This window comes from Branchiostoma lanceolatum, chromosome 12 (assembly GCF_035083965.1).
Source record: "Branchiostoma lanceolatum isolate klBraLanc5 chromosome 12, klBraLanc5.hap2, whole genome shotgun sequence".
In the NCBI taxonomy this organism is placed as follows: Eukaryota; Metazoa; Chordata; class Leptocardii; order Amphioxiformes; family Branchiostomatidae; genus Branchiostoma; species Branchiostoma lanceolatum.
Genome location: NC_089733.1, coordinates 4,953,788 through 4,980,194, shown reverse-complemented (window position 1 = coordinate 4,980,194; position 26,407 = coordinate 4,953,788). Strand labels below are relative to the sequence as shown.

General features: G+C 43.4%; 3 long non-coding RNA genes across 4 annotated transcripts in view; all 3 read left to right on the top strand.

Moving 5' to 3' along the window:
* The window catches only part of LOC136445955 (uncharacterized), a 492,269-nt gene that overhangs the window by 15,285 nt on the left and 450,577 nt on the right, over positions 1 to 26,407 (top strand). The window lies entirely within an intron of this gene.
* LOC136446201 (uncharacterized) lies at positions 8,000 to 9,278 on the top strand. The gene is made up of 2 exons (XR_010757526.1): positions 8,000 to 8,145; positions 8,845 to 9,278. It is a non-coding gene; the product is annotated as an uncharacterized lncRNA (long non-coding RNA).
* On the top strand, positions 9,385 to 11,605 carry LOC136446200 (uncharacterized). Its single transcript, XR_010757525.1, has 2 exons — positions 9,385 to 10,611; positions 11,152 to 11,605. It is a non-coding gene; the product is annotated as an uncharacterized lncRNA (long non-coding RNA).

Here is a 26,407-nt window from a genome sequence, read left to right as displayed (position 1 = left end):
ATCAAACACACTCCACGCCCGGCCGTACAGTATATCAGATGAACCTACCTGATTTGTCTGAGGTTCGCGACAATGTTGTTGTTAGTCAGAATGACCCCCTTCGGCAAGCCTGTAGTTCCGCTGGAGTACGGCAACACCGCGATGTCGTCCTTCACGTTCACGGCGATGTTTTCGGGGAAGGCCGAACCGTCATCCTTTAGGAGTTCGGAGAAGGACCGGCATCCCGGCACGGTACCTCCGACAACGAAAATATCCTGAAAAGAAAAAAAAAATGCCAAATCGCATATTACCTAGAAAAGCTGTAGTTTGCTTTCACATCTTGAAAAAAAAAGAAACGTTTGCTTCGGCCATATCAATTTTCTCCTATGCAGATAAGGTTGTTCTCCAAACACCCCCCAGTAAAAATATGACATTTCCGTTTTCTTTTACAACAGTGTAGAGGACAATCACGCAGGACATGAAATTAAGGTGTATCTTTTACTCACTTTCACGTTTGGACATTTGCGTTTGGCTGCCTTTTTTTTTTTTTTTTGATATTTCAACTCATCTGTCCGGACCGTAAATTGAAAAAAAAACAAAAACAAAAAAAACAAACAAACAAGAAAGTTAAAATGATTGCATTCATTTTATACAGTTTTCCAATGTAGTTTCAATGAGTGCTTGTTAGATACATGTAGCTAAGAGGATGATACTACATTGTCAGTTTTTCACTGTGTAGTCTGCTTTTTAGAAAAAGATGATTTCGCCTTTTACAACGACAAAGGTCAACACTGAGTTTTGTAAAATGCAAAACCTGCATTATATGTTGGGTTTGCAGTCGTCACAAGACCTCCTACAGACGCAACCCCGAAGAATGCCATGGCGTATTCCGGCACATTCGGACAGAAGAAAGCCAACACGTCATGCTGTTTGAATCCCATCCGCGTGAGGGCGCTGCCAACGCGTCGAATCGAGTCTTGCAGTTGGCGGTACATCGGGATAATGAATACTTAAGCAGTAGGTGTTTGCGTAACTCGGTCGTCTGTATTTTGAATTTTGGCACCCAACTGTCTTTGTCTACTTCACCATGTACAATCTTAGACCCGGGTCTGAAGGGTACTATCTATATATAATTTTATACTAAGATATCATTCGTAATTGTAGGAAATGACAGCCCTTGAGAAGGAATTCGACAGGTTTAATTTCGACTTTATTCAGTATTTTTCAATACTCTTATACTACCAATTTCAGCTAGCGAGTATGCATGGATCAATATTTGGGACATATTGTATCTAATTCTAAAGCAGCCACAGTCCCAGAATAATTAGAAAATGTACAATATTTTGCACACTCATGTAACGTTGAATACTCACGATCGCGACATCGTTCCCATAGTCATCGAAGTGCTGTGTGACGTATTGCGTCAGGGTCTCGTTCCCAGGAATGTTGATGTCTGGAAACCTGCTCTTCAGTATGCTATTTTCAGCACTCGAGAAACTCACGAAAGAAGGAACAAGAAGCGTTGAAGGGGAGGGAGTAGCTGAACAGACGTCCATCAGATTATGTACAAAACAAGGAACAAAAACAGGCTTCAAAGTACACTTAACAGTGTTTCAATCTCCAAAAACTTCCATCCACTGGGCTGCTAAACATGTTAGTTGCCGTTTTTGGAAAAAGCCGGGATTCGACTCTTGCATTGTAACGCACTAGACCCTGTGTTGAACGAAAACAAACACTGATCTTGTCCCCTGCAGCTGGGAATCGCTGGTGTAGTAGGGGGGAAATGCCATCCCAAATGATGTAATTCTATACCACAACAAAGGTCAAAGGTCACAATTTCTTTCTGGATTTGAAAAGTAAACACATGTCTGGTATCCCTGCCTGAAAAACTGGCCAAAATTGACCAAAGATTTGACCAGGAAAAATTCTCAAAAATAATAAGGAAATATAGGTGGACATACAAACTGGGCTTTGTGCGCATGTCCGTTAACCGGTCCCTCCCCTTGAACTTTCGGGCACTTGGGACAACCCGCTCCCCCTTCATTAACATATCTATTCATAGTTTTGGTATAAAACCTAGTTCTACCAGATCTTACTGTAGTCACTGACGAAAGCTAAAGATAGCGGATGCTGTCTGAAAGGTCTGACTGTTTCAAAATTTTATCCAGTTGCTTGAATGGTTACACACCTATGTTCCGAACACCCTATGTTCCGAACGCCCTATGTTCCGAACGCCCTATGTTCCGAACGCCCTATGTTCCGAACGCCCTATGTTCCGAACGCCCTATGTTCGGAACGTAGGTCGTTCGGATTGCAGCGCTATTTGCTGTTCATCTAAATGAGGCCCGTGAACTTGAGAAAGTGATTAGGACACTCTGGGACATAGAGTACCTAATGCAAGTATCAAATTGTACGGGCCGGATTTAATAAACGAGCCACGGGGGGTCTTACCCTTCAAGAGTGGGTAGGAAAGGGGACTTATAAAGGCTTCCTCAACGGATTGCAGCGCTATTTGCTGTTTATCTAAATGTGGCCCGTGAACTTCAAAATGTGATAAGGACACTCTGAAACAAAGAGTACCAAATGCAAGTGTCAAATTGTACGGGCCGGATTTAATAAACGAGCCACGGGGGTCTTACCCTTCAAAAGCGGGTAGGAAAGGGGTACATATAAAGGCTTGCTGGACGGATTACAGCGCTATTTGCTCTTCATCTAAATGAGGCCCGTGAACTTGAAACAGTGATTAGGAAACATTGGGACATAGAGTACCTAATGCAAGTATCAAATTGTACGAGCCGAATTTGATAAACGAGCCACGGGGGGTCTTACCCTTCAAGAGCGGGTAGGAAATGGGACTTATAAAGGCTTGGTGGACGGATTGCAGCATATTTGCTCTTCATCTAAATGAGGCCCGTGAACTTCAAAAAGTGATTAGGACACACTGGGACATAGAGTATCTAATGCAAGTATTAAATTTAACGGGCCGGATTTAATGAACGATCCTCGGGGGTCTAACAGTCAAAAGCGGAAAGAAAAGGGTACACAAAAAGGCTTGCTCAACGGATTGCAGCGCTATTTGCTCTTCATCTAAATGAGGCCCGTGAACTTGAAACAGTGATTAGGACACTCACTTATTGCCATTTGCCCCAATGTTGTGGCCTAGTGTCGTAATAAACATTGTATCCTCTCATGTTTCCAGGGGAATATTATGTAAAAACGAACTTTTTTGTTGATTCTTAAACTTAAGCTGTGCGTGAATGCGTGTGGGGGTCATCATGATCCATAGAGCGGCATGGAAGGTTTTCAACTTAATAAGTACGATCTGTAAAAGGCTACAAGCATTAGCCAAAGTTCAATACTTTTTCAAAAATCAGTCTCGGGAATGTTCCGTGTTTTTGATACACAAAGTTTAATTGTCCGTTGTCCTGACTGAGCCAGAATGCATCACCTGTTGAAAAACGCGTTTTCGCAAATCAAATTTTCTCAGTGATTTATTCGTCTTACCGTTGAGGTCGACATGATACAAGCTGGGAGTTTGTCCTAGTAGCCTATGTCTCAACTGATTCCTCAAATTAGGTCCCTTTTTATGCCTGTCGCAAGTTTTTAACTTAAACTTACGTTACGAAGAAGGATGACTAGAAATTTGTAACAAAAAGTGATTTCACCAAATTCTTCATGTAACCGATTTCGATATCATCGCAAGATTCTTTTATGGTTTTGAGAATTTATGAGACATTCTTGAGATTTTATGAGACAATCTTGATTTTTTTTCAAAGCATCTTGAGATGCTATAAAAGGTATTGGGATGTTCTGAAAGCATCTTGGAAAATCTTGAGACTTTTTCTGTTCCATCTTGAGAATTTATGAAACATATTGAGATGACTATAAGACATCTGAAGAATGTCTCATAAAATCTCAAGATTAAACATAAAGTCTTGAGACCATTGGAATAAATATTCAGATTTTGTCATTTTCAACGAATCGTGATTATGATCCGTTGTGTAACAGAAAAGTGTTTCACAAAATATTGGATATGTCCCTTAAGCTTGAAACGGTCAGAAGTGTTCATCCCAATAATAATCTGCTCGCTGTTATATGTTTCAAACGGGCACACTGGAAGTCATGCCAAGAAATTGTAAAAATATTCGGAAGGTGAAGATAATTTGTTAACGCTACAAAAAAATCCAACAATTTTCATTAATCATCACATTTCAACCCTCAACTCGTATTTGTAAACAAGACTGACGCCAGCAGCCTTGTGAGTTTAAAGGTCGTTGGACCGTGAAGGCTCTCAAGTTCGGGATATTATGGAAATGGAAGGATTGTGCTCAAATGAAGACCTTTATTTACAATTCAATTGCAAGTCTTATTACATAATCATCACATCATTAGTACGAAATAAAAACAGACATCGACTGTAGGAACATTGCGCTGGGGATAAATCTGGGTTACCCCCATCGCGTATCGTTCGTTCCGTCCTGCGAAACACAATTTCTATTACTATTTCTAAATACTATTTAAATTTCCCGTACAATTTGACACTCGCATTAGGTACTCCATGTCCCAATGTGTCCTAGTCACTTTTTGAAGTTCACGGGCTACATTTAGATAAAGAGCAAATAGCGCTGCAATCCGTCCAGCAAGCCTTTATAAGTCCCCTTTCCTATCCGCTCTTGAAGGGTTAGACCCCCTCGTGGCTCGTTTATTAAATCCGGCCCGTACAATTTGATACTTGCATTAGGTACTCCATGTCCCAATGTGTCCTAATCACTTTTTGAAGTTCACGGGCCTCATTTAGATGAAGAGCAAGTAGCGCTGCAATCCGTCCAGCAAGCCTTTATAAGTCCCCTTTCCTACCCGCTCTTGAAGGGTTAGACCCCCTCGTGGCTCGTTTATTAAATCCGGCCCGTACAATTTGATACTTGCATTAGGTACTCCATGTCCCAATGTGTCCTAATCACTTTTTGAAGTTCACGGGCCTCATTTAGATGAAGAGCAAATAGCGCTGCAATCCGTCCAGCAAGCCTTTATAAGTCCCCTTTCCTACCCGCTCTTGAAGGGTTAGACCCCCTCGTGGCTCGTTTATTAAACCCTGCCCGTACAATTTGACACTTGCATTAGGTACTCTTTGTCCCAGAGTGTCCTAATCACTGTTTCAAGTTCACGAGCCACATTTAGATGAAGAGCAAATAGCGCTGTAATCCGTCCAGCAAGCCTTTATAAGTCCCCTTTCCTACCCGCTCTTGAAGGGTTAGACCCCCTCGTGGCTCGTTTATTAAACCCTGCCCGTACAATTTGACACTTGCATTAGGTACTCTTTGTCCCAGAGTGTCCTAATCACTGTTTCAAGTTCACGAGCCACATTTAGATGAAGAGCAAATAGCGCTGCAATCCGTCCAGCAAGCCTTTATAAGTCCCCTTTCCTACCCGCTCTTGAAGGGTTAGACCCCCTCGTGGCTCGTTTATTAAACCCTGCCCGTACAATTTGACACTTGCATTAGGTACTCTTTGTCCCAGAGTGTCCTAATCACTGTTTCAAGTTCACGAGCCACATTTAGATGAAGAGCAAATAGCGCTGCAATCCGTCCAGCAAGCCTTTATAAGTCCCCTTTCCTACCCGCTCTTGAAGGGTTAGACCCCCTCGTGGCTCGTTTATTAAATCCGGCCCGTACAATTTGACACTTGCATTAGGTACTCTATGTCCCAATGTGTCCTAATCACTTTTTGAAGTTCACGGGCCTCATTTAGATGAAGAGCAAATAGCGCTGCAATCCGTCCAGCAAGCCTTTATAAGTCCCCTTTCCTACCCGCTCTTAAAGGGTTAGACCCCCTCGTGGCTCATTTATTAAATCCGGCCCGTACAATTTGATACTTGCATTAGGTACTCTATGTCCCAATGTGTCCTAATCACTTTTTGAAGTTCACGGGCCTCATTTAGATGAAGAGCAAATAGCGCTGCAATCCGTCCAGCAAGCCTTTATAAGTCCCCTTTCCTACCCGCTCTTGAAGGGTTAGACCCCCTCGTGGCTCGTTTATTAAATCCGGCCCGTACAATTTGATACTTGCATTAGGTACTCTATGTCCCAATGTGTCCTAATCACTTTTTGAAGTTCACGGGCCTCATTTAGATGAAGAGCAAATAGCGCTGCAATCCGTCCAGCAAGCCTTTATAAGTACCCGTTCGGAACATAGGGCGTTCGGAACATAGGGCGTTCGGAACATAGGGCGTTCGGAACATAGGTGTGTCCCCGCTTGAATAGCTAATTTTGGCTTAAGGAACAAGACTGTTTTATCGAATAGGGGATGGAAGATTCATTTAATCCTCAGACACCCGAGTGGGGTCATTTTTGACCCCAGGCGTGGATTTTGTCGTGCCATTTGAACATGTTTGATCGAAAAAAAATTCCTTCCGTGACTTCGTCAGTAGGCAGCTATTCTAACCTCTCCTAATTTTCTGGGGAGATTGGCACAATACTGTTGACATTATGGAAGACAGTCTGGAGTGATTCCACTGGGGTCAAAAAGTAATGTGCTGTTTTTGAGACCTGCCCTCTGTAACTCCTAAACTACTTATTGTATGACCACCAAATTTTCAGAGGATGATGCACATGTAAATTGATATTACCGTAATATCAATTTACATTTACATTACATTACAAAAACGTGGTCCTTATGATCATTTTGCATAAATTATGATAATGAACGGGAATAATTCATACCTTAACATGCCAAAACATTCCTCTTACGTTGATGAAGCAACGTATGGATTAGCAATCAGCGAAAAAAATGAAAAGGAAGATTTTACTGAACAAAACATTTTTGACCCCGTTCAGTCATTTCAGTCGCAAAAGGGTGTTTGAGGGTTAAACACAATTCCAATTGAAGAGGTTGCTTACATGCACTCCATAATTAGATTTTCCTTCTACCCTTAGTCTCACATGCTTTTGCCATTCTCGGTGAAGTCTGAATTCTAGAGAAGTTCAAAATGGCGCCTGTCTTTTGACTACGAGGTCTGTTGGTGCAGCAACTGTAATATTTGAGCGGCAAATCATTCGAGCGTATGATGCGTTCTTCTTATTTACCGTTTCCAATTCTTGTGTCTGTTTCCAATGAGTAATGTTTTGTAGCGTTGATAAGGTGTATATATGGTGGTAAAACATACAATAAAAACAACTGTAGAGGGGTATAGCTTGAAGGGTAACCCAATACACTTCCTTACCTCCCCCTCTAAAAAAGGTTTTCTACAAGGTTATACAGTTCATTTCTTTCTTTGGTAGGCAATCCACATTCTACCACAAATGACATTCGTCTTCTATTCTATTCAAAGTACAATGTTTACATAATCGTTGTTCTAGAGGAGTGCGGGTATGTCTTCCCGTCTCAATATGTAGTTTGTGGCAGCTGATTCTTAGTCTTGTGACTGCATTCCTGTCCCTCATTTTTGCATTACTTAGATATTTTTTGTCATTATATGTAGTTTTAGATAATCTTTATGACCTTAATTTATTGATGATGCGAATAGATGGATGTGAATAATTGGATATGGTGTCACGTATTTGACAAAACATTAGATCTTCACAATTTCATATTTTTTTCAACCTTTATTTAACCGTGAAAGTATATCTAAGCTTATTTCACAGCTAATATTTTGTAGCTAAAACAAAACAGAAGAATCGATGCCGCCTGTGCCTGGATCTGATTGTCAGGAAGCTGAATATTCGGTTTATCCTTGGCATATTGCATTTTTTGAAAAAGAAAGGTGTTGACAGCCACTCGAGGGAGTTTATCCTTGGCTTATTGCATTTAAAAAAAGAAAGGTACTGTATTTCGAAAAACCCCTAGTAAGCCGCGATGCGCTTCTTACGTCATCATCCACCCGCCACCGAATAGCCTCGCAGACAGAACATACACATGCGCGCCATAAAATAGTGCGACCAAAATGGGGACGTCTGATCCACTATTCACCATAACTATTTGACAAAGGGACAAACTTTGCAAATTTAAACTATTATGTTTTCAATTTTGGGCGAAGAAAGTGACAATTTTGTCGTTCTTTTGGAGTTATACGGCATTCCAGACGTCAAAGCGCATTGATATAAGAAAAGTGCTTGCCCTCCGTCCTGTGCGGAGCTGTGATCAGTGCAGGGCGGCCATTGTTAGGGGAAGGTGGGTGTTGTCTTCTTTTTGCCTCTAAAACGTTTACACGTATCTTGTGATGTTGTTGCCTCGGTGATGAGTTAGTACACTTGAGGTTCAAGTTGTTGTCGGTGAGGTAAAAACAATAATTCCGACGTTGTTTATCGTTTTTTCGTGATGGTCATGGCGGCCGTTTGAGGGGAAAATTTTCTGGCGGTAAAAGTGCCGGGAAGAATGTTTTTGACCGACATTGTCGCCGGTGCCGGCGTGTCTTGATTTTTGTGTGAAAATTTGAGGCCGTAGAAAAGTTTTTGTAATTTTCTTGCGTTCATACGTTGGTTCCTGTTACCGAGTCTCGTTGTCAGAGAACAAAGGACCGGGGCGGCGTGGCCGGGACAAACGCATTCTTTGTATCCAATATGCAAAACACCTTAACGTTATTTACATCAAGGGGGTTTGCATAACAGAACAGTGCCAGAAAATGTACTTAGAATTTTGGTGTTAACTCAAGCCCCGTACGCCTGTAAGGTACCCGTAATTTATCTATATAAAGTACTGGGCAAAACCCGGTTGGGGTGTCGCGCCCATGTGCTCTTTCTCAAATATCTTGATCAAGTCTTGTCTGCTACATAGATGCGGCCAGCATATTCGTTCGCTACACAGTAAGATTTTCGAATGTTGTGCAACTTGTTGCACAGTAACTAAAATGTGTATTATTTTCACACACAGGTCAATCCGGATAATGACGTTGTTCAGTATGGGTCTGGTGGCCCGCCTGCAAGTGTTGCAAATCTCGTCAATATGATCTACATCGAGTTGCAACATGACCAGTTCCGTGAACAACAGTAGCTGCTCCAACGAATCCACCTCACACAACGTATACAGTATAAACCTATTGGCAATGGCAGAACATCCAGCTTACTCAGGGTGCGTTAGTCAGGCCTATAACTCAAGTAGAACAGCTGTCAAGCCTCTTGGAAACCCAGACTTCGGGGACTGTGCCTTTGGTACAGTGGGGGCTTGTTCGGCTTAGTTAGATGGGTTTGCTGGATTTCAAGGCCACAAATAATCATGATGCTCTTGTCCCCTTAGTTCCTGTGTCCAACTCAAGAATCGCACTGCACTGAAGTGGACATTTCAGTTATGTCATGTCTGATCGAACGTGATAGAACATGACTCGAATTCGAAAAAAGTCTGGGACTTATGAGGCCTAACTGGACCATTGTGCGTCCATCCGGGGATATCGTTTATGTTCATAGTGTTCATCCCCTGTAGTTCTTGCGTCTTCTCGAGCCAAGACACTTGGCACCTTCCTAGCAGCCTGTGTGATTGTCGCTTTCCTCTCTCGTTTAAACGTTGGATTAGAGGGTTGGTGTATACTGTGTTCTTAAGTCCCTTCTGCCCAAGCATAGAGTTGGCCTTTCTGTTTGCTTTCCACCTTGCGATTCCGCTTAAAAGGTACACCTGAAGAGTTAAGTATGGGAGCCTGTGGCAATACTTTGTAGTATACTTACAGTGATGCTGTACATCGGCATGTCGAGGGGATGTTGTATACACTCGATGTATTTCTGCTGGGCCGCCCAGACCATGTCAATATGGTCTGTCCTTTGAACGGATGGATCTGGTTGTCATATCCAATACGGCAGGACCCTTCAGTGTGTTGATCGCAAACTCGACCCTGGCGAACGTCTCTTGCGCACCAGCAGTCGCTCTGCGTACGTATTGTTTCAGTACGTCATTGGACACATGGGACTCCATTAAGTCCAAGTTCGTTAGACAGCGTACCTGGTTGGTGAACCCGCCCCAATGGCATTGAGAAATCTGTCCATGTCTTCCTTGTTGTACGCGAAGACGAAACATTTGTGCTGCACCCACGTTGTTAATGCCATCAGCGAAATACTGTTGCAAGATAAACAGCAAAGATGTTTTCCCTGTTAACTTAATGTTACGCATCCACCAGTAGTCTGAAACAGTCATACACACCAGACATATCCTAGAAATTACATATGTATAGCTGTTCTTCAGCGTCATTTATACCCGAAAAGACATGGATAGTGATTTACATTATACGCCACTATTCAAAATGCAATTCTTATGATCAGACTTAAGCCTTACCTGTTCGATGAGGTGGTCCGCATGGTCTCAACTTCCTGTCGGTGGCATGCCGACCCCGTTAAACAAACAGTCCCAATGCTCAGTGCATTCCATGGCCACGTGGTTTACTAGGACGCTGTACGTGTGATGACAGCAAAGGAAGAGCTCATAATAACTCATCATAAAGGAAGAGCTGAACCTATAAAACAGAAATAACTGTATATTTCCCTTCTGTCGCAATGGATGTAGTTGTTGTCTGCCGAGAACATTTGAGCTGAGCCGGTTCAAAGCTTCACACATCCCCCTGTTGTAGACATGGTGTTCCACCCCATCACACACAGCTGCTGCTGCTCTACTAGTATCTTCCAGCGATTCAGACCTTCAAGCAGATAAGCTTGAAAAGTAAGTCAATTGCCCTGTTACCTGTAACAGTTTGAAAACATAAATCCACAATGTCAACTAAAGGATATTTGACATCGGTACATATTCCACAAGTTAAAAAAAATGAAATAACCACTCTGAAACGCAAGAACCCCCCCCCCCCCCCCCAAAAAAAAACACAAAGAAACATCCACCTGCAATGAATCTGTTCTGGTGCAGGTGGAATGATTCAAGGGCTTTTGAGCCCCTGGAACATCAGAAGACCGTCAGTGTCACTTCCCCTCCCGAGTGGTCATAGGTCGTTGATGTCCAACGTCGTATCATGCATATCTTGCGTGTGCTAAAGCTGCTGTTGTGGCTCTCCGAGGTGTTGCTGGTCCCCCAACACAAGCTTGTCCATTTTCTGGCCCATTCCACAACATGGTCCCCCAGCATGTACATCTCAATGGGGATGCTGTGGGTGGGGAAGGTCTCCCTGAAGTGGGCCATTAGGGCTTGTATAGCTTTCTCTATATAGAAAAGAAACAAATTAATTCCACAGTCTATCTGTGCCGCTAACAGGTGACCAGGGGGGATACGGACTCGGTCCAGACCCAGCTCCTGGAAGAGACCCTGAAGTTGTTCCTTCGGAAGTGACTTCATCTCATCCTTGAACTGGTCTTCTGAGGCGACGCGACTGAGAAACCATGGAACCCATCCATTGCGCGGATCCGATTCCTGGATGTTGTTTCACTGACTTCTCCGGTTTTCTTCCTTGGTTGGACTACCTTCATGAAAGCCAGTGGCTAAAGGACAATAACAAGTCCGAATTAAAAAACAAACAAATTGACTTTCATGTTGTTTTTGGTACATCTATTATGTAAGAAATGTAAGAAACTTGCTAACATTGTACAAGGCCTAGCAAACACTGCCATCTGTAAATACGACACTTCTGTTATTGTCTTTGATGTTACACTAGTTAGTTTGTTTCTTTCATCATATTTTTCATTATAAATAAAATATGCTCTTACCTGGCCACCAGTCTTCAACTTGATTGTTCTGCTGTCCTCCGACTCAGCCAGCATACGTTTAACAAGTTTTGTTGCAGCATCGTGCTCTGAGACACTAAGTGGTCCAGATTTATTTGTGTCTATCTATGGAAACAACTCCTGCATTTGATTGTGCAGGGGGGGGGGGGGGGGGGTCTGGGCTGTGATGGTTTGTTGAGAGTGGGTAGGAACCACCATAGGAATAGGTGGTATTTGTACTTGGTTTAAAACCGGTGTTTGGAGAACACGAACTGTCTGCACTACCACTGGAATTATGGCAGGTGTGTTCTGCATGTTGGTTGCTGAAGTCCCGATCAGACTTTGTGCAAAACTTCAGCAACAGTTAGATTATATAGTGTGTGGTCCTTTAGTCTGACATTTTCACGAAAGAAATCATGTAACTTAAACAAAATAATATTTATTTATGCCCAAGGACACAAACACAACCCACGATTTAGGTCACTTCTTGCTAAAAAGAATATTTAGGCATAAGGACACAAATAAAACCCACTTCTTGCTTCCATGTGGTCCATAACCTAGAAATTGAGACAGGATATAGGGCTCTGGTATGCCAGTTTCCTTGGTCTCTTACACAAAAATGCTTCCTATGAACAACTTTTAACCTGACTTAATAATGACAAAACATGTACACTAACTAAGAAATTAAACCATGTTGCTGGGAAAACTCTTGGAAAAGGAAAATTTAGATTAAAGAACTGACATTGTATTACCCAGACAAAACTCCCCTTCCCACCACACCAGAAGTGAATCGCATTTCTGGTGGCAATTCCCACTAGGAAGACCCAACCCATGTTCCCCACACAGAGGGAAGTACGTACATTCATGCTTGACATGGTTGTTGGTGTGATTGATCACTTTGGGGGCAAGTGAATGCATGAATGGTTTATTTTTGCACAACAGCATTTTAAAAACATTTCGCAGCCAGTAGGCTGAATTGCATGAACAATCGCTTCTATACATGGAACCATAAAATTACAAGTAATAAAACTAAGTGTTTACAAAAAACTTACTACAAATAAATCTTACGAAAGTGCATAGCAACAGTCAGTTCCTCAGGAGGACTGTGGTTGCTAGCCTGGCGGCCGTTTTGGTTACCATGGCACGTCACGTGATATCCCCATCCCTGGGGTGCACGGGGGCGGGCCATAGCTGTGCCTCATTGCTATGCAGGCAGGAACTAAACGCTGGGAACCAGGCCAGAGAAACTGGTGCGGAAGGTGATGCCTGCCTCAGAAATTCTCTTTCCTGTGAAGAGTTGTTGTGGTGCAACCAATCGAACAGGCATTATGCTTTGGTGGTTCCAGTGGCCGGATGTGTGTCTGTGGTTTCGGATGTACATGTACATGAAGAATTTCTAACCTCAAGACAGGGCATCTCCTTTCTGAATGTGACACCTTTCACTTCCTGTATGTTCTGTGGGGTTGGGTCAGTTTGACGCCCACCATGTAGTATCCGCAAAATCTCCAGGGCTTTCTTATCTCAGTAGAAACTTTACAGCATAGACAACCCTATGCGGGCATGCTGCAAATAGCAGACTTCCTGGAAAAAGAATAAATCATACTTGTGTATAGAAGATAGAAAGGAGCAATTTGTCTTACTGCAATCACTGTCCATCATGTATCATTAATCGATGATAAAAGTTCCACATTGTTTATGCATGAAGTCCTCAGTACCATGATATGGTGGCAGACATTTGTGCATTCACCAAAGCTACATCAGCTAATATGAGGGTGTAATAAAAACATTATTAATAATGGAAATTAAGTACTAGTGAGGACAATTTTGTACATGTATCTGTCAATGTTTCTTCGTAAGTGAATGGATATTAAATGTACCTCCCAGAGCCAGTGAGGCCATAAGTGTCCTTTCTGTGAGTATCCTGCTTGCTTCGTCATACATCTCCCTCATGGCATGTTGGGTAGGGCTGGGTTGTACATCTCTAGTTTCGTCAGGCCACTGCTCCATACATATTTCCACTTCTCTATAGGAATGGGATTCCCTTCTGCATCTACTTGCTCTGTCAGGAGGAATGTGGTACTCTCCAAGCAGAAGTTGGTGGGGAAGATTGTGGCCGTTTTATCATATGCCCCGTTTTTTTGTCCCCACCAACAATGTCGCAGGCTCTAAGGACAAGGGGAGGAGTAGTTCTTTGAGAAACGTATTTAAGTCCCTCTCCGAGGCAGTCTAGTTACAAATATGCTTTAACTATTAACTGATATTAAACACGAGTGCCACGTAGCATGATTGTAGGTGCTGAAATATTTCTGATCACATCGTCTCGCAAAACCTCATACTCGTGATCTTGTACAGCACACAATCTAGTACTTGAACTTCAAAGTACCTAACAGCAAGTCTACCTCCCCGCGTACAACTTCAGTTGGCAGCTTAAGAGTGCCGAACCTTACTAGAACATGGTCGTCAATATTCAGTGATACAAATGTGTTGTAAGTAGTGGGTGGAGAAACAGATGTGTTGTATATTGACTCAAACGTGCTACTAGTGCCGGATCCTAGCTCAGACGTGCTACTAGAACTGGCTGCCGACAGAGGAACGTCAGCGGTTAATGCAAGCAAACTCTGCATGAGGCAGGAGTTTGACTTCAGGCGATTTTCACACTGTTGCGTGCATAGGCACATGCAGAGCACATTTGGCAAAGATGGGGCAGCATCAGGGTGAATGTCTCTGTGCCATAGTTTTCAACACTGTGTCCAGTTTATTCAGAAACTTAGCAATCGTGGGCAGGCCAACATGGCCTTAAGTTGTCACTCCCTCACTTGTTATTGTACAGGCACATACAAAAATTTACTTGCCCGTACCAATTTTTCACTTGCCAGAACTTTGAGTAACTTTTATGTATTTTCACTTGTAGCAATAAGTTCTCGTATTAAAGCTCTAATATGGCTCTATTCTTCTGTGTTGACCAATGCTTGATGCCATGGCTGTGAAAAATAAGTCTATAAAAGGGTACACTGGACAAGGAAATGTTAACTACTTTAACCATCAACTATGATGCATATACTAGTTACATGTAAATGTACACTGGCTACTGATGCGGGGCAAGTAGCAAACTTTCACGTGGTGCCCCCTGTTAATCCCCCGCGGGAGACCAATTGCTGCACAGCGTGCTCACGGGTAGACGGAGCTCGACAGCCTTGGACGGCAGTTCGTCTAGGGGAAGGAAAACCCTGATTCAAAAACCTCCGCTGCCTTGCGGCTATATCCAGTCCTTGGACAAGGCTATGGGAGTAAACCAAGATGGAAAATCAGGAGTGGGGCCCCTTAGGCGGTTGGGTGTTAACATAGACTTCATTCCGGCAGCTCCTGCAGCCAAACTGATGCCAAACGTATCGCTCTGCTTTCCTTTGGTCTACACCAGCAAGGCCGAGAGGGGGTCCTGACGACTGGGCAGCCCAGGACCTCCATAGACCGCCCAGGCTCGCATACTGGAGAGGTCACTCCAGTGCCGCTGTCTTAGTGGCAGAAACAACACGGGAGGCAGCAGTTACGAGTGATAAGCCAGGACTAATTGGCGTATGGTCCAGGCGCTACGGGTTGCCTTCGACAGTGGGAGGGACCTTCACAGTCCCACCAGTCAGCTACCGCCCGCTTTAAGCTGGGCAGCCCCTGGCCAATAAGGTGCTACCATGCTGGAAAATGGTGGGGTCCATATCTGTAGGGGTACACAGGTGCGCACCCGTGGAGGTTGTATGACTGTCGTCCGCGGAAACGGCGGTGGAGATGGAAGCACCCGTGGAAGTGGATGCACCAGTTTCCGTGGAAGTCGGCTGAAGTGTGGAGGTCGGCAGGCGTGTGGAGGTCGGCAGGCGTGTGGAGGTCGGCAGGCGTGTGGAGTTTGGTAGGCGTGTGGAGCTCGGTAGGCGTGTGGAGCTCGGTAGGCGTGTGGAGCTCGGCAGGTGTGTGGAGCTTAGAAGGCGTGAGGTTGAGGGTCGTATGGAGGTCGACGGGCCTGCTGAGGTCGACTGACGTGAAGTTGACGGGTGAGGTGAGATGTTCAGGTCTGGCACAGACACTGATGCCCTTCTCATGGAATGACCCTTGGACTCGGCCGTATCGATGCCTGCTTCCTGAAGCACCATTTGTAGCCATCTAGCAATGATCGACGACGTCACAGCCTAGTGTGGTTCCACCATGGTGTCGTACAAACGGAAATTCTTCGTTCTAGCAATGTACTCTCTTAGGTAACAAACAGGGCATACATTCTTGTCCTGTGAAAAACTTGGCAAGACAACCTCATGTGTGGCCCTGCTTGGACGAGAAGACTTTGACAATCTGTTAATGACGAACCACACTCCTCCTGCAGCCTCATCGACCTCCTTCATCACTGTCAATATTATTTGTAACAAGATAGTATCAAGATAAACTTCAGGACTTAGCCTTATTTCCTGAGCTGTGCTTGTTCTATTGACATTTTTCATCACCCCATGCTGACTCAACCGACGCTACATTGGACATAGATACACACGTTTAAATTTCAGCCTCAGAAAACGAAGGTACTGTAATAAGGTCATGCTTCTTCTTTGGACGGGCAGGCTCCCGCTTGGTAGGAAATAGTTTCCCGCCGCCTCGAAGTGGTCTGATTGTTCTTCGTCCAACACCGAAGGCCTTGGGCAGGGAGACCTGGCATTGGGCTGAAAATCCGTCACGTCAACAAACTCCCCAATAACTTCTTGGCAGAGACGCGTTGTCCCTCAGCTGTTGCAATGTTATATCTCCTGGCCCCAGGTCGGCTGTGGCACCATGGGCATGGTTCTGAGAAGTCGGGCTGTTAGAAATGGCCTTGTCGATGCCAGTGGCGGGGGGAAGCGGGACTTGCGCGCAACGTCCTCGATGCCTGCAAGAGGTGCCGCCGGAATAGTGGGGACGTTCCCGGGAATGGCTGGGTTGACTTCGGCTGTCGGGGTGGCGGAACGGTTCTGGTTTCTTGGAACTGGACTGGGTCTAGACTTGGTTGACTGACTCTTCTGCCTGGCATAGTTAACGCTAGCTGAGTTAGTATAGCTAGTTTTCTCAATCACCAAGGCTTGCTTGTCCGCGATTTCTAGTGATCGTGCCAGTTTTAACAGGCCTTCTAGGGTTAGCTCCTTATTTTGCAATGCCCTGCGACGTAGTTTGGAGCTGTTGCAGTTCAAAATAATTTGCATGAGGATTTCTCTCTCCACACTGTGAAACTCACATGTTTTAGCTAGACCTCTCAATCGAGTACAATACTGGTCGACCGTTTCTTGCGCTTCTTGCTTTGCACTTCTGAATGTATTTGTGTCATACACAACGTTCTTTTGTGGTTAAATGTGTTCTGTGAGTGCCTTCTTGACATCTTCGTACGTTGGTTCTGTGAAGGCGTCGTCTTCATCATCCCCCGCTGCTGCAGCAGCTCCTCCTTTAGTGTATTCGCAAGCTCCCACTTACCTAACTGCTTATGCTTCACGGCACCTGTTAAGATTATTTATCTATTTATTAATTTTTATCTTTTTATAATAAAGGTTTTCAAAAGAGCAATAACAATGACAACACCACAATAAAGTTGTTTTTTTATAAGTTTTAATATTAGTATGTTTCCTAGTACTAAATCAAGATCAAGAATGTCCGAAGTAGTCCGGGGCCGCACTCGTGGTGACAAACCCCTCAGAATCACTGTCGGAAGATGACGAATTAATGGTTATGATTGAACTAGCATCATCATCTTCCGGTTGGTGTGAAGGACGAGGCCAGGTGGCAGAATCCATGTAAGATGCCACTGTCTCGGGTGAAAGATGTGGGTAGGGACGGCGGAAAGGTGTCATCCCAGGGGAATTGGAGCGGTTCATGGGCACCGGCGGGTTGTCGAGGCCAGTGACCGCTAACGTACCCGTCTCCATATCTGAGGAAGAAGAAAAAAATGAATAAAGGATGTAAGGGTTCAGGGAAAACAATTACAGTAAAAATTGAAAAATGATGATAAAAACAATGGTTGATAGTACACACAGAAAACAAACAGACACAGACTTACAAGTCGCAAGCTCTGCGTGAGTCGTAAGGCGTTAGCATCTATATTTAGGAAGGATTTGTGTTAAATTTAGATAAGGATATAAAGAACATCTGAAAGGTACATACCTTCGTCATGAAAGTGTATAGAGTCATACACACTCTTGTTTTTTTCGCGAACATACGGGTCTTCATTCGTTGTCAAGGGAAGGAGCGCCTCCTTGACGTGTGCGGGTTCCCTGTCTGAAAATGAATAGATAAGTCAATAGAAGAAAAGATAGATATATGTAGGAAGTAAAATAGACACGTGATTTATAGATACAGATATAAACAAACGCAATAACAATTGTACAGTACTTGTACAAAGCATCCACAGGTGGGTGACGTAAGCCTTCCACTGACTGTCTACTTGTTCCTTGAACGTCCACGAACATCTACACATCTTGAAGGAACCCGACGAAGGAAACAATAGAATGGACCGCTGCGTTTTCGTAATGCTGTAACCTTTTCATAGAGATGAGTGCGTGTTTAATTAAGGTTTAGCGATAAGTGTTTTATAAAAAGGTATTATGATAGACAAAAGAAGAAAAAAATCAAAGGTTAGTCTATACAAGACTTATGATGATAGGTTTTGCTAACGTGAGAGTTAGAGAAAATAACCCGCGTCTTTCAATACAATATGCGGGGAGGTCTATGAAAAAGTTGCAGTGCAGGGCATCTTTTGTCCCCAGAGGGGTATCCCTGAGAGTTCGTATGCACAAAACCCGACGAAGGAAACAATAGAACGGACCGGGGACGTTTTTCTGTACATTGTAACTTGTTCATAGAGATTAGCGCGCGTTTTTAGGTTAAGCGATAAGAATTTCTTTCTTTCTAAAACACGTACGGCGGTAAGTAAACAAAAACAAAACAATGAAAGTAATTCTATACAAGTTGGTAATGTGAAGAAGAAAAGAAAACAGTGCTTAGGGTAGCGGGAGGGCGGAAGCTGTAAAATCGGGTAGATACTAACGTCTAAAATACTTAACTCGGTGGAAAAGATCGTATAAAGAACGACGACTTACCTTCGAAATATATAAATTAATAACTCAACATAAATTTACATCTAATGAATAATTTTACATCTCATGAAAACATTTGCATAGATTGATCTATCCTACCCTGTATACTACTTTGGTGCTCACTTTGTTCCTGAGGGTTTTCCACTTTGGCGACTTTCCATGTCGACGGAATTCTGTCTGTCTATTTTCGATGGCTTTTTTTCACTCCCTCGGTGATCCAGCCCTTGTCGTTGGTACGGACAGCTTTGAGGTCTCATTTCTGTATTACTCCGAGTGGGTATCCTAAAAGAGTCCGTGTCCCAAAAAATGAACGGCTGCATGAACGTGTGTGTATATCGGTGGAAAATCCCTTTTAGCTAGCCCAACCTATCTCAAGCGTCAAACTGATGAAAGCGTGTTTATATTTGAAGAAATTAGCAGGCAAAGTTCGTCAGCCGCGCGCGAGGTCGGACGTACACAGGCCGTTGGTGTCGGACTTGGGCAGCGATTTTAGGAGGACTAGGTGTGTGGCCTCGCACTTGTTGTTTGAGCGGAGATTGCGTTGCCTCTCAACCATTTCCCTTGACAACTTGTAATCAATAGCCTTCATCAGCGCCGCCCTGTCATCGGCAGTCATGTGCCGCCAGGGAAGATGGTTTGGCCGATAGGTCGGGTCATTTGAGCGTGCCTTACACACCGAAGAAAGTTCCGTGCACTTGCTGTGATTTCCACTGAAGCAGTCTAGGATGTTATGTTTTGCTACAGAGACAGCATGGGAGAACTTGGCATGGTCTTTGGGGTGGTTACGTCTTGTCGCGGCTAGTTCTGCCTGGCAGCGGCGCGACAAGGCATAGCCTAAGACGTGGCAGAATCTTTTACTTCGTCTTCTTAGTGGAGACGCCCGTCGCCTTACAAGTGGGAGGGATGGTCTTCCCCAAAATGATCTGTGGGCTGAGTTTGAGTTTAAAGACTTGCTTTCTCAGGCCACGCGAAACGTGTACCGTGCAGTCTTCCTCTTCAATCGTCATTCCTTTCTCCCAAATGACGTCTCCTCCAAAGACGCGGTGTTCTTCCTCTTCCCCTTGTCCGCGTGCGGAGGACGAAGACGTCGCCGCGTCGTTTGGATCTCGGGGATTGGCGTCCTCCTCGTCCCATACCCCTTTAAATGCATGGTACGTCTATTTAAGGGTGTCGTAGGTCTCTTGTGCTCCCTGGATTACTTTGTCGTCGTTATCTAGCAAAAGGCCAGAGAGCACAAGAGGTTCCTCGCCAAGCATGTCCCACGCTACCTTTCCGCCCAGCTCCTTTTTGGCGTTGCCGATAGGTTCGGCAGCGTCGAAATTTGCGGAGCAGTGTCCCTCATGGCCAGGACAGGGGTTTTCTACTCCCTGGGCTCTTAACGACTCCCCCTTCTTGCATAGTTTGTTTGAAAATCCCCACCCAATCAGCATTTGATCAGGCGTTCTTGTTTCGATGACGGGTAGCGCAGCCTGTGTCGCTCGCTGCGACACGCCGTAGAAACTGGGGTTGTTGTAACACCCATCGGCTGCCGCAGTGGCTTCAAATGGCTGTCCCGGTTCGACCCTCTTGCCTCTGAGCTGCATTGCATGCCTGTACTTTCCGCGATTTTGTGCCAGAGAGCTCTCGAGTATTCCCCCTATGGAATTACACACGGCCGTGTGAAGGTTGTGCATAGACGATAGACTGGGCGTGTGTGCATCCATGCCGCTAATCAGGGTCTTAGTGGCCGTTATTCCAAAACCGATCTTTGTCAAGGCCACGGCAAACTGGACGTTTGTTTTTGCGGGCTTTGGCCCTCTGGTTTTTCCAGGGAGACGTTCGCTCTCTTCATACACCTTGACAGGACCCAGCCTAGAGCCGCACTTTGCAGACGTCAAGGTTTCTTGGAATACAAAGCCGCGTGCTCTTTCCCCGTCGATCGGCATGACTACGTGTGCCGGTGAGCACGCAGGACTCTCCCGGGAATGCTGAGCCAGGAAGTCGTCATATTTCATAATAGGGGAGTATTCTTCATCAATGATATTTTAGACTCAGCAAATAGAACTTTATCTTTTGAAAATTTTGTGTTTAAATTTGGAGATGATGTTTGTTCCGCATTACAATATGATCAATTAATCTCGGCCATCACTTCTCAGTGGAAAAACTTACTTAGACAAGAGTCCCCAAATCTACAGGTCTGTATCCCTGTCTGTAGAAATATAAAATGGCTTAAAAACAGAAAGGTTAATAAGGCCCTTTATTTCTTTTTCATGTCCGAAGCTTAATTATGGGAACCTTCTTTTAACATCCAGTATTCATGGGAAGACTATTTTAACACCCCAATACCCTGGCAACAGGTGTATAACTTAATATGTAAGATAAGTATAGATTCGAAGACTCGTATATTTCAATATAAATTATTATTCAAATTCAATACATGGGGATTAGTAGACTCACCGCTTTGTAGTTTGTGTAAAGAAGAGGAAGAAACGGTTATACACCTGTTCTCTGACTGTCATATTGTATCAGCCTTTTGGACTCAAGTAAGCAACTGGTTTGTTAATCATATGGGAACCTATCTAAACATGACAACATTTAGTATAATTTTTGGTAATTTGAGTAAACACTGTACAGTCCTATCCAATTTGTTCATTGTGTTAGGTAAAATCTACATCTTTAGAAACCGTCATTCTGTACTAAGATTGTCTTCCTTTATCTCCTTTGTTGCCGATGTCTGTAAGTTAGAATACATAATAGCAAAGAGAGGGGGGAATACACAGAAACATATAGGAAAATGGGGTAAATTTTATCTTGGAAACTTTGCATAGTTAGTTTTAAGATTGTCAAACAGCCACCAAGTTATCATGTTTTTCCTTTGTTGTGATCCTTTATTTGTTATGAGTTTTCTTAGGAAATATTTGATTTGATTAAGGATCAATGTTATCTTTATTTGATTGAGTCTGTTACCACAAGCAATGTTATTTTGAAGGTAACTTGTTACCTCTTTCTTTCTTGTTTGATTCAAAAGCTTTGTTAAGCTAAATATTTATGTATTTCTTGTTGATTTGCTCTATAAGGTTTTCATACAGATTATGATGTTATTTTTGCGATGGTTTATTTGACTATGTGCCATACATGTGTGTGTGTGTGTGTTTTCTGTTGTTTTTCTGTTTTTGTTATTGGAAAATCAATAAAAACAATTTTAAAAAAAATACTGCTGTTGACTGTGATATAAATTTGAAGTTAAAAGATAAGCAAAGAATATATAAACTCCCAGATCGTCAAAAAGCCCGTACATGTTCTCTCTCCCAATCCTCTCATGTTTTTGCGTGCAGGTTTGCTGACGCTTGGTCACAGGGATGTGCGCCAGGACTCGATGTTTGCTGAGAAGCATAGGTGGAAGATATGACAACTTGAGAATCAATAATCCTCCCTGAATTTTCTTGTCATCACACTCAATTACTTTTACAGATCTATTGTGTATATAGATGATCTCGCCTATGAACCAGTCAAAGGCAGGCTAATAGACGGCGACGGCGTCGTCTACTACTGCAGCAAAAATATTGCAGAATAACAACAGAGGAATCAAAATACTCTTGTGGTCCAAACTTCACATTAGGACAAGACAAATGATAGCTAGTCCTATAATAGCCTGTAACGTGATAATATTGCCCTTTATAGTGTTAAATTATGGACACATGTTAAGGACAGCCTGTGACTGGCCACGTTATTGTGGTGTTTTACCATAAAGTAAATCATATTCAGGGGTTTCGACAGAAGTATCAAATATAGGACTGTCTGACATGAAGGACACCGTATAGGATTACTGAATTGTACTGAGTAAGATATTTACTCCATTTAAGTGCTTTATTTTTTTTTAACTTGATCTTTAACCTACCTTAGGAATTCTGATTTGTCTGCAGTAGGTTCTCCAGACTGAAGAATTGGATTCGTTTGAGTGGCTTGGTGTCCTCGTCCTTTTTTTCCCCTGGAAAAAGACGTACACATCGTTCATTGTCCGGGAGGCTGGAAGCCGGATTTAGTCTGAGTTGGACATCCTGTCCCCACGTTTGGCTGCCAAATCTTCGAGCCATGGCCCATGCTTGTGCCTGTACACTTCTAGCAGAGGGGAATTTGTTACCCTTTCGGCCATGTTCAGGATTCGCAAGTCTTCCTGACTTGTACAGGTCCAATCAGTTGTGATACCTGTGCAAAAAATTATAGATGAATTTAAAAAAAAAAAATGATTAAGGTGGGCCATGGGACAGTATCTGACAAATATGGCATATAAAATCTATAAGGCCAGAACACAAATCTTTCTCATCGCCGCTTCTAGCTCTTCCATACGGCTTTGGTCGATGGACCATCCGATCAGCTAACATTCAAATGAGAACATTGTTCAATAACCACTTCGGGAGGGTCAATAAGGAAAAAAGAATCTTATTGATTATCCCGGAGTGTCAATAGCCACGGCCTTTTGGTAATGGTGAAGATATATAGTCTTTATCAGAGGACCACATCTTGAATTCTAAAGTGACATCCCCATCCTTCTTGACGATATTAAATAGTGGGCATGCACCCTCAGCATGTTAACTTCTTTCAATAGGTGCCTTTTTGTCGTCTTCGCATTACACTGCCCAGTACTTTGAAACGTCTTGACAGCTACTGTGCGAACATCTGACAGATGTGTATTATACACCATGCCATATGATCCTTTTCCAATATATGATTTGAACGTGTTAGATTCAACCAAGCGGTCATGGTCAAATATCTGCTCAGAGGGAAAGTCTGACAGGCTGGATAGAAAGGATTCTGCAGTACTGTAATTTATGAGGCCATGTTTGTAGTAATCCTCTAGAGTCCCTCGGTGCTACCCGGGAGTAGTCCTTGGTCTTAAAAGGTATACAACAGAAACAGCATTGTGAAAAAAGTTAAGGTCCTCTCCACACGCCATGAGTTTTGTTAGTAATCGAATGCTGCAAATCCAAATAGGTTTTGACATAGATAACACCATGCATTTTATAAAATCATAGCCCTTTTTGATAGCATCAGAATGCTGATAATCCAGATCAATTGCAATACCTGTGCACGGCTGTATGGTCGAAAATAAAGATAGATAAATTGCCTATATTTTCAAGAAGAGTGACGGGAGAACAAAAAAAGTGAATCAATGAGTTCAACTTTGAGAAAAATTGGAAAAAGTGTCAGATAAGATTTTAGAAGTAAGTGTGGCGGTGTTTGTTCCATGATTTAAGCATCGTCTTCATCTGCTTTGCTGATTCCTTGTACTTGGTCTTATGCAAAAGATTCTGATTGTCCATTAGTACCCTGAGGCAATGCAAACTACGGCTGACTGCTAAATCAGTGTTTTCATTGAGATTTGGGCCGATGTTCTGCAAGAAGCTCTTGAAGTGAGATTTGTTGTCCCTTCCCCCCCCCCCTCCCTGTGGAAAAAGCGTTTCCAGATGCGACTGTAGGCCATTTGCGGTGATAGAATAGAGGCAACCTGAACCTTCAGAAAACAGCTACAAGCGTATTGTGTGTGCCCCTATGCCATGTGGTACAACAATGCAAATGAATATAGCATGGTTCTCCTCTTCGCCATGTACATGTAAAATTGAGCGTCCCCAGAGCAATCCCACCCATCGTCTTATTGTACAACGCGACAAGTTGAGACATGACAATGTACAAAAAATTCTGTGTTTTCTTCACCAATCTAAAGGAAGAAAGTAGAATTAAGATTTAGATTATGCCCATTAAGTTCTCAATCTGCCAAGCTATCAACAAGAAAAAGACGCGTTCAATCACCTGATAACAATTGCTTAAGCAACGTTTGGATTGCACACCGTAATAGCGCCAAAAGTCAATTCAGGTGTTTGCCCTCTGTTGGCCTGCCAACTTATTCTCTGAAAATCGGAGAACTTAAATGATTAAACGCGCAAATTGAAAGAAAATAACCCTGAAGACTCAATCTTCAAGTGAGTTAACCGGGATAATCACGTGACCACTATACAGTGATGTCATCGTAGACCTCATGACATACGTGGCGTGGTTTATCTTTTCTCTCTCACTCCGGCTATTCTTCTGAATAACGACTTCATTCTACACTTTATTAAAAAATACGAACTTGGCGTGATTTTCTGTCTCTTTTAGGCTATCCTATTCCTGATATATGGTAACAACTTTATTCTACGCATATAACTAATAAAAAGAGGAACAACCTATGCTCTTGATCATTGTCGTCGGTCTTTTTGTCGATCTCAGTCGGTTCGGCGGGTAACGGACGCAGCCTACCCGGTGACGGATTGCGCTGACCTTGTCTGAGTACCGCTCAGTGAGTTAGCATTTTGCAACAGCATCTGATGCTTTCTTTATCGCCTTTTACTTCCAATCATTATCCTCTCGGTGCTTTTTGGTGCTCCGCTTTCAGCCGCTGCTTCAGGTCATCTCCAAACCTGTTTGGACTTGGATCCTCTCTGTCCGGGTCCTCCCAGGCCAGGCATGGTTGTGGCATAAGTATGGGTAGTTGATTTCAGTTTCTATTGTTTTGTCATGCCTACATTCTGAATATCTAAGATTATCTCTCCACAAGATCCCATCATCTAACATCATAGCAAAGAGTCGATGTTTGTTGCAGAGGAACGTTTAGCTATCGATTGACAGGTCTACCTAGGGAAAAAGTTATATTCAAGTATTTTCATACAATTATCAGATTTATACTTCCACTTTGCGACGTCTCGCGACTGTTCATCCCCCATCATCAGCGGTTTGGTGGGTGATTGCAAGTAGCAGCTGATTTGTGTGTTTCTTCCTCTAAGCTTCTCTTAGCGTTTCTGCCACTTTTTCTGCACTAGGGTTACATTATTCTTGGAAATGTGACAAATAACATTCCACATGCATAATTCCAATTAAAGAATGTTATATTAGACATGTATCTTTCCATACAGGACAGATAATGGCGACATTACGCAAGACAGGTCGGTGGTAGAATTTGCTTCAGCATCCACCCAGTCAGCTTTCTTCCATCAATAGTATGAAGTCTTGACTGTGGGCACGTTGGAAAGGTGGGATAGCAACGCCCAGGGATGATTTTGAAGGGGTCTTCCATCTTTTGCTCTTCCACCAGCTGTTCTACTTCACCTTTGAGGTCAGGAACGGTGTGTTTTCCTATTGCTGTGTACAGTGAGATGTCCCTGTCAAATGAGCTGAGTATGTCATCCAGCACTCCTAGGCTGTTTCCTTCTCTTGTGACAGTTGCACTTGTCATGTTGGGACCCAGTCGCGTCAGTCCGTCCTTTGCTTTCCTGTTGAGGAACTCCATGAAGAGATCTTTTGGGATATTTTTGCCAGGCAGTCCATGGAAGTTGATGGTTTTGTTGTGAAGAATGGCAGCAGAGAGGCGTGGAGTCAGGAGTGCATTATGTTGGGCTATGTACCTGAATGCAAGGTCTTTGTAATGAGTGTGGTTGTTCTGAAAGTAGTGCACCATGTCAAACTTCCAGTTCCTCAACATTCTGTTTACATCGCCTTCCTTCACAGAGTCATTCTTGACTAGGTCGTGCAGTCCTTTTCTCATAACCGAACAATTTTAGTTGTACTTATGATCTTCCTTCTTTTCTTCTTCTGTATTCTTACTTTCCGGCTGCTGCTCCTCTTCTTGGACCTACACATCCCCTTCTTCCATGTCTGCTTGTTCATGTGTATCCAATCTCTGCCATATACACCTTTCTCTGTGTCTTCTCCAAG